Raw genomic sequence first — 9,797 nt, forward strand, 5'->3', positions numbered from 1 at the left:
CAGCCACCTACCCCCTCTGGAGGAACCGTGCATAGCATATGTCTCATATTTGCCAGAGACTTTAAGAGCAACAAATGAAGCGAATTATACACGGTATTTGGTTATCAGTGTGACTCAGCGCATGGAAAATGGGCTACTGTGTTCTAATTAATGCCATATTGGAAAGTAAAGCAGGCCAGTATTGCCCACCTCCGTACAGTTACCTTTCAGAAATAAAAAGGGTTTGCATTTACATAATAACACTTCAAGATAGATCTTATGGTGCTCTGAAAGCTGGATACTGAGAGTTGATTTCCCACGTTGTTGGAATTTAGCAACTCTCAAGAGGCAGACTGTAGCCATTTGCTGCCAGCAATATTACACGGTTGTCCTCAGAGAGCCAGCGGTGAATCATGGTCATGTCTCAAATTTAAGCTAAATGTCTATGCAAGTAGACTGTAAAGGTCTAAGCTGTGAGTCTGAGGGGAGAGGGAGGAGAAGGAAGGAGGTCCAAACACCAATAAAAATTTTAAAGATGCTATTTTATATTATTTTGTGGTCCAGGCTATTTCTTAATCCAAGCTTAAATTATAAAATGCAAGAGCTGAGAAAGGACAAATAAAATCTCCTAGTTCAAATGGTCTAGATGGTGCTTGTGTCCTCTCCACAGGTATGAGAAACACAGCGGGAAATGCTTCAGGGGACTGCTCCCTGCTTCAACACTCAGAAATTATTTTGTTCATGGAAACTTCTGCGTGCACTTCAATAACAAGCTGTCAAGAAGTACAGGTTGTTGATATTTTACCCTTGCACCACTACACAGAAGGAGAAAAGATATCACAGTGGGATTGTGAATGTCCAAGCTGGCTGGTCTGGCTACCTCCATAGTCAACAGCAAGAAACAGGCATTTTCAAGGCACAGTTCACCTAATCTGTATTAGCACCCTCCTTAGAATGGAATGAGTGGTGCCCTACAATTGCTTGCTTCTCTCCAAAGACTGCAGACAGAGTCAAGAAAACTGGCTTGGATAGTCATATCCATTTTTTAGATGTCTGCACTTGACAAGATGAATACAGCCCACAGCATCTTTCATTTTATGGCTGATACACAAGGAATACATACCATCATGCTTTTTTTTACACTTGGACAATCTGAGGTCCACACTGTTTCCCAGCTTCTCTGTAACTCCCTACAGCCCATCCAGGAGGCTAAGAAGGGGAGGAAGGTGAGAACAGATCTTATCTATTAATTGCCTCCTATATACTTTCCCTTTGTCTGTGCTCATCTGTCATCTCTCATCTTATTTGGTATTTAGCTGGAAAATTCCCTGAAGCAAAGGCAACCCTTCTATTCAAACTATTTTTATCCATGACTAGGGCTCCTAGACAGTATAACTATTACCCACCAACACTCAGCTTACTTGATACTAAGAAGGGAGTGCACCACATTATTTTAAAGGATGGGGCTGCAACTGTGCCTGCTGTGATGATAGCAAGCAGACTTTCAGAAGCACAATCACCTTCCCAGAGATATTCTAGGGATAGATTAACACAAAATACATTTAACAGTACTTGTTTTGATTTCACAGAAGGGTGCATTGAGGTCCTTCAGCTTCTAGAGTCTTTGGTACAGGCAGATACTCAAGGACTGGTGAAAGACTATGCTGGTAAGAACCACACAAGATCCTGCAAGCAGATCCTCAGCTACAGCTTCAGGATGTTGATATCTTTTTCTGGAGTGCATGATACACTACTCCAAGAAGGCAGCCTGAGCTTTTGGCTAGCAAGCCAACAGTGCCACCGTTCTTTAACTGACTATATTTTTTCCTGGCAAAATACATTAGACAGTTTTTGGTAATTTTTAAACATTTAAAAAGTCATATCTAAATGTCAGATGGAGAATTCAGAGATAGCACAACTTTACTACTTCTATTGGCTAGCATCAAATACTACCAAGTAAAGTATAATTAGGTAACAAATGTTAACATTTGATATGCTTTATCAAGCTTAAATATATATTTTTTTATTCTAAACAGAGCCTCACTGCAGCACTGAAGCAGGCAGAGCGCACTGGCCAGTGAAACCAGAATTGCTGCTGTTTGGTATGCTGCAGGACACAGCAATAAAACAGATTCATTACAGCAAATAAGGTCACGAGTTTGCCATTGATTTATTTGTTTAAAGGGTCGTCTCTGTGAGATCAGCTCACTCTGACAGGGAAAAGTAAAACAGTGCCAATGTCCTTGTGTTTTAACAGTTTCCTGGCTGCCTGCTTTAGCTCTTCCACCAATGTTGCTTTAATGTGCAGTGAAACAGAGGGAGTAATGTCCTTGGGAACTTGTTCAGCCCTGATACCCATAGTAGAGTGCTTTAAAAAGCTGTATTAAGCAAATCATGAATTAGAACCAATAGACATATGATTAGTAGTCCTCAACTTACAAAATTGCTCTGTGTAGATGAGTGGGACAGAGAATGCAGTGAACAATTCCCTTCAGCTTCCTGGGGTGTGTAAGAGACTCCTCTGTGCCCATCTTCAATTTGCATGAAGAGTTACTCATCCCGCTGTCTGCGAACCACTACTGGGTCACCAGATACCTGGGTGGTGGTCTAGAAAATGTTTGCAAGAAGTTTAAATCCAACGCACACGCTTCCCCTCCCACTCAACAAAACCCTACATACAAAGTTGCAATCAGTACCATCTACAAATGAGAAATGAGCAAGCACTAACCACGGAGAAAGTGATTCATCAGTCTAGCAAATGAAAATCTAACAAAATAAAATTGAATGCAGATGAAAGAGTGGGGAAGAGAAATGAGAAAAAAGGCAGGCATGGATCTGAACTGATACTTTCATTATTTACCATATGTGGTATGTATCCTTGGGAGTGTGGCTACACATATTCTGCAAAATTTACTTGAATACGCCTGAGATTTGTCTGATCAAAGGCATGCATCTGCAATGTCATATAGACACTGGAGCTGACTGTCTAGATTCCCTCAGAATCAAAAGATCAAAAAGGCATTTTTAGACCTATTTTTGACGACTACCTCAGGACAAGATAAACTGACCAATCTCCTTGGTTATAGGGGAAGCTAGACAGCTAGCTCAGACGTAGGCATCCAAAGCTGCACTTCAGATTATTACATTTCATAGAATCATAGAATGGTTAGGGTTGGAAGGGACCTTAAAGATCATCTAGTTCCAACCCTCACAGAAAGCCCCAAAAGACCAAAACTTCACTTTTTAGCAGCCTGCCCAAATTTTCTCCATCTATTCCCTATTTCAACCATTATAGCTTTTCTCAGAGCATCACTACAGATACTGAGGTTCTGAAAGCAGATTAAAAATGGCCAAGGAGGGTATCAGCACAGGATCTAGAGGCATTCTGCAGTCTTTGAACGGTGCCAGGACATCCACCAGTGTGGATGGCCCTGTACAAACACATCAGCTCAGTCCCAAAAGAAGCAGAGACACAGCAGTGTGCTGCTGCCGCATCTGGATTACCAAACTCAGCTGAGAAGCGAGGCACAGAGATACCCTGGTGCAACTGTATTGCTCCTGTACCGGGGACCAGCACAGCTTAGGTGCCTCTGCAGGTGCTTCCCTGCTTGGCAGGGAGCTCACTTGATCAATCGGCCCAAGGCCAAAGACAAAACTTGGTGCCTGAGGGTAGGCTGGCTCACACCCTAATTTAACACCTCAGCGTGCAACCTGCTCACGCCCAGCAGTGACTGCACTCACCCCCGCTCTCCTTCCCCACCAGCACGCTCTCTCCTTCTATCCCAGTACACAGAAAGAAGGATAATTTCCAACAGCAAGTAGACATTCAAATACAATTTAGGGCAGGGGATCGCACCAGGTTCCCGATTGAGCAGTCATGGTTGTTTGCAGAGCAGCCACTGGTGTGAAGTCTCATTAACTTGGGTAATGTAGCAACTCCCGGTGATTTCAAAAGCATTTAATCATGTACTTACACGTTGGCTGAGCAAGAGTGTACATAAGCACACATGCTTTGCTGATTACAACAAATTTTTTTACACTAAGCACACACACTGCAGAATGGTATCGGGATTGTCAAGTACAAGCTCAGAGAGTCCAGCCCTTGATCCCATGATACTTAAAAAAAAAAAAAGGCAGAGGTGTTTTAAGTTAGTGGGCTGGGACAAAATTGACCAGGAATGTTTAGAGAACTATCTGAAGTAATGTTTGAATCATTGATGATCACTTTCAAGAAATAACAGCAAGCAAGGAATGTTCAAACTCTAGAAAAGCATAAATGCAATACTTATTTTTAAAAGAGAGGATAGAGGACTTGGAGCATTTTATACCTGTCAACATAACTTTTATCCCTTGAAACAGAACAAATTATTAAATAAAAAAAATGTAAATACCTGGAACATTATCATAATTATTAAAAAATAGCCGAAATGAGTTTGTCATGAAAAGAATCATATCAATTGACACCAATCTCCTTCTCTGACAGGATAATTGCTCTAGCAAATAAGTGCAAATAGCAGATATGATGCATCTTGACAATGACAAGCTTTTGACAATGTCCCACACAGCATTTTCCTAAGTAAGCCACGACAGTGCGTTCCAGAGGTAATTAGCTGGCTGGTAGGTGCACAACATTTGAAAAATTGTTCTCAAAGTGCAGTAATTGATGGTTTGCTCTCAATCTGGGAAGGTTTCCCCGAGGAGAGCCACGGGACTTTGTCCTGGGACCAGTTTTACTCTCCACATGCATTAAAAGCCTGGGCAATGGCACATGGGTGCATTGGCACAGTTTGGTGGTGACATCAGGTTGGGGAAAGTGCTTTGAAGGATGGAAATAGCACTACAAATGGGCCTCAAAAATTGAAGAAACAGCCTAAAATCAACCAGACAAAATACAAACCAGACAACACTTTGGAAAGAGAAATCTAATGAGGGAAGAAAGTTAAATATAGAATAGGAAATGTCTGCGTAGGCAGAAAACAATGTGGGAAACCATGAACCAAAGAGTCAACAATGCAACAGATGACACCAAGGGTAATTATTCCACTTAGCTCTGGCAAAGTCCCAGCAAGCGTAGTACTGGGTTCGGCACTGGGCACTGCACTCCAAGAAAGATAATGGCAATCCGCCGGAGGGGAAGTATGACAGCAAGGAGAGTTTAGGAAACACCAGCTGTGAGGAAAGCTGAAGGAACAGGTTTTACGTGGCTTAGAAATAGAGCAGTAAATTAAGAAATGAAGGGATCAAGGTGGAACATTATAGCAGCACTCTAAAACGTAGAAAGTTTCCATAAAAGATTTAGTGGCCATTGTTCCACCATGACAACTAGAGGAAGGACAAAGATCAGGCCGATTTGCAGCAGAGATTTAAGTTGGGTATTATGAATCCATTCAGTTAGGATTGCGATGCATTGAAACAGGCTATTTCAGAGGCTGGGAAATCTTCCCTCCAGAAATCCTGATCATACTTCTTTTGAAATAGCACATAGGAACATTGTTTGTATGATTAATAAAAATACTAAAGGCATACAGGGTCAGCAGTGAGTTTGAAAGGTCTGTTGGGTCTCTGCAAGCCAAAAGTTACTCCACTCCTAATGACTCTACATCACTGCAACTCCACATCGCAACGATGCAATGTTTCTGTAAGCACCGGCTTGAATGGCAACAGGATCAGACCTACATTTTTCCTTACACAATGGTGCCTAAGTAACGGAATGCACGTCTCAGATCTTTTAATGTAACATCATTTAATGCAGTTTTTGTATTTGAATAGTATGCACAAATCACTGCAAAAGAACTGCTATCTCACTGTAAGGAGAGCTACTAAACTGTGTGTCCTAGACAAAGGAAATATTTTTCAAGTGGTTTGCCTCAGGGGGGATTTAACTGAGGAAGTTAATGCATACCCGCAAGAATCTCCATCACTATAATACCAGTGGATTAATTGTAAGTAAAGCTAAAGCTGTGAGTGAGGAAAATTCGCAGCATAAGGAATGTTGATGAAAAGTGTGGGATGGCTGTTGAAGATAAATACATAATATGAATTGAATTTTATTTAAAAATGGTTATATTTTTTCAGCATTTTGCTATTCCCATTAGTAACACTCAGCTACCAGAACGAGTTTTTCATTTTATTCCAATAAATCATTTTTGAATCAAGAATTTATTACATTTCCATCTTTTCATTTTCACTGCAGTGGTTTCTTTCTCTGTGCAATGATTTTATCATCTGATTGCAATCAATATTGCTGTAACAGGCAGTACATGTAGTTCATCATCAGTCAGAGAATGGCAAGGATTATAGAGCATTTATATTACCCATGCTTAAAATCAATCCCTCTACCTCCTCATCCTGCCCTTTGCAGGTTGTACCTTTTTCTTTTTTTCCTTCTAGTGACACTGGGATCTGTATTACACCAAAGTTTTTCAGTATTAATTAACTGAAAAATTAAATGAAATAATCTTTTTTAAAAATAAATATGTTGCTGTAAAACATACTCCGGAGAAGTATTTTTATGCTTTATCACAGCAAAGAGCTGTGTGCCACTACTGGGTAATAAACTGATATAAAATAGCTAAATCACAAAGAGTCAGGAATGTAGAATGCAGATCAACATGAAAAACAAAATTGTCTTTGAATTGACCTTACACCTACCAGCAAATTCTTCCTTTACCTCCTAGCAGGATATTCACAGCTGTTATTTTAAATAAAGTCTTTCCACCCTCCTTAAGGTGTTCACAACAACTGCCCTATCCTGATGCCAAATCCCTTTTTTTCTGTGCTCATGAAAAAGATCCAGTTCTTAAGACACAAAATTAAAACCAAGAAAGTGTTTCTGTGGGATCCTCCTAATTTAAATGCCTATCTTGTCAAATGGGGAAAGGAATGAAGAAAAAAGTGCATTGATGGAAAAAAAAAAAAGATCCCTCTCCAGGACACCCTTTCTTTTAATTTTTTAACATACAGCTAGAACTCTGTTAGATTCTCTCAACAAGAATAAAACTATTGAGGATTAAGGCAGTGTGCATTGGGAAGTGAACAAAGAAAAATAATACACAGAAAAGACAATTGGAAAGGTAGAAAGGCACCATTAATTACAGGTAACAGTATTGTGGTTTGTATTATATAACATAAAATGCGAACACAACCACTCCCCTGCATTTAGGATAGTGTTGAAACTATTTTGTAAGATTCTCTTTCGAGAAAACAGCTCGAGTCATGACCCAGGCTTTATTTTCAAATGTAGTGTCCCTCCTCATCGTTAATTTGCTCCCTCTGGAAGAGAAAGAGTCTTCACGCAGTCTGAAAGTGGATGTTGCAAAAAATCTTTCTCCTTTCCCCCTCCCAGCTCTTGCAGAAGACAACCTACAGACCACACTCTGCACAGTTGGTTTTTGTTTCTTGCTGAGAGAAATTTAGACCACTTTGATTACTGAGCATTATATAAACCTACATCAGTGACTTTGGATATGGATGAAAATGGCCACAGCCTTGATGGAAGCCAGCAGTATAATTAAGAAAGGTGTGACTACATGGGATTAATTTTCTTCCACCTTTTGGAGTTCATGTTTCGGTTGCAATCAATTTTCATTATCAGATCCCCTTGCACAAATCTACCATTTTACTGTTTTCATAAAGTTTCTTGTGCCATGTTGCAGAGGAACACGTAAGTGCCTTAGAAAGAGCACTATTTATTGCCTAACATGATAGTTATGTCTGTTTCAACATATTCAGCAATCCGTTAACACCAATTTTTCTTCACCCAGTACCATCCTTTAGCCTGAAAAGCTTTTGCCCTGATGCTTACTTTTAGTGTATCTAGACTGAAATCACACTTCTCACCTTTTGTTTCGTGAAGCTAAATGAACCATTTTTATTCTCCGCTCATAAAATAGATTCTTCACTTTACTGATCATCCATTGAGTCCTTCTCTGTACCTCCTGCAATGCCATCTAATCTTTTCTGAATAATAGTGACCAGAATTGCACAAATTGTTTCAGATGAGATGAGACCAATGTTTTTATCTGCAGTATCTAATGGAAATAGCTGACCTGTTGTGTCATGTGATTTTAGTAACTTTTTTTGCAGCTGGATCATATCTAGGACTTGGTCATCGTCAACTAACACTTCCTACCTACTGTCACTTCCAACTAATGAGGTTCCCCCTAGCAGAAAGTACTGCTAACGATCCCCTTGCACGTTGTGTTAATAAAATTAATCCATTCTATTACTTAGATTCTCAAGGTCATCCAGTCCTGATCCCTCTCATATTGAAAGTGTCTCACTATTTTGTGTCACCAGCATATTTCATTATTACAGCTCATGTTTTTGTACCTACATCATTAATGGAAACTGCTGGCTGAATAAAGATCTTCTGATGTTTCAGATGGGTATGTGATAGGTTTTTTGCTTTCATCTTGAATGTGGAAACGTTCGTTTTCATATGTTCTTTCTCATTAGCCCCTGCTTTAATTTCCTTTGTAAGGAAACTCAGCTGGGCTTCTGACAATTCTCACTTTATTTTTACCCTTCTTAATATTTTTCAAGCAATCATTTTGTTCCATTATTTTCAAGCTTTTGATTGTTCCCAACAATCTTCTTGAAGTGGCTATTTATCCAGCTGGGACTGACTGTCCCTGTTGTTTGAGACACGAATTGCAGATACTTTTTTGCAGAGAGACTTGACAGATGCCAAGCCTTGTCCACATGCAAGTCCTCGACCACCTAGATGCAGTTGTCATCACTAACTCACTCTCTTAATTTCTCGAAGTTTGACCTTTGAAATTAAGAACCTTAGTTCTCACCTAGTTTTGCTCCAAGTAGTAGTATTTTTCCTAATAAGCTTACAAAAACTCACCAGACTTGGACTCAAACACCTCTAGCACATCTCCATGCTCTCTAACAGAAGCTCTTTGCCACATTTCCTCAACACTGACTCAAAAGAGCTCTACCTTATCTTTCCTATTGCTGTTTCTTTCTTTAATGTCTATCACACTACAACTTCTAGTCCTCCATCAATCCCCTTTGCCTCCCAAACAGCATAAGTGTTTTGACATTTGTGTGTTCCTGCCCTAATTTCTGTTGTTGTATCTTCTGGTATCCCTAAGGGATCTAGTTTTGTTGTCTGGGCTCCAATGATATACAAACATCACTGTTGTTTCTTGCTAGCACAACATCCTCGCTGGAAGAGCTCACAATCTTCCTTCCAATAATCGGCTACACAGTGTCTGAGTAACACTCTCATCACTGTTCCAACCCTTTCTCCTTGCTGTTCATCGTCCTAACTTCTTGTACTCCTGTTGCTATTTGCCTAATTTTTCTCTTCCAGCATCTTAGAACCAATAAAGGGACATCACATAACTTGTTTCTTTTTTTAAAGCTATTTCAAACCACTGATAGGTAAATAACCCATATGCAAAGGAGCTTAGATCTTGAAGAGTCCTTTTTCTCTTACACATCTCTAGCCAAGCCCAGCATCCCAAAACATACAACCAGAGTATCTGAAGAGCCATAGGATATGCCTTCTCTGAATAACAGGTTTGTTTGAGACATGAGACACGCTAGGAAAACACCACGTTGTGGAAATATTGAGTCAAAGAAGTGGCAAGAGTAAGTGAGCAGGGAAGAGTGTATCTGAATCCCAAAGGAATTTTTGATGCTGAGGAATCTTTACTGCCACAAGCCCTTATCTTACATCTATTTCCGACAAATCCTAGTAATAAGCCTGTCAATTCCTCTTAACACAAAATTCCATCTTTGCTTTGTACTGCTGTAAAAATCAGGTCCTTCCCCTTTCAATCTTCCATCCTTTTTCTTTTCTT

This window comes from Antrostomus carolinensis, unplaced genomic scaffold (assembly GCF_000700745.2).
Source record: "Antrostomus carolinensis isolate BGI_N321 unplaced genomic scaffold, ASM70074v2 scaffold23454, whole genome shotgun sequence".
NCBI lineage: Eukaryota > Metazoa > Chordata > Aves > Caprimulgiformes > Caprimulgidae > Antrostomus > Antrostomus carolinensis.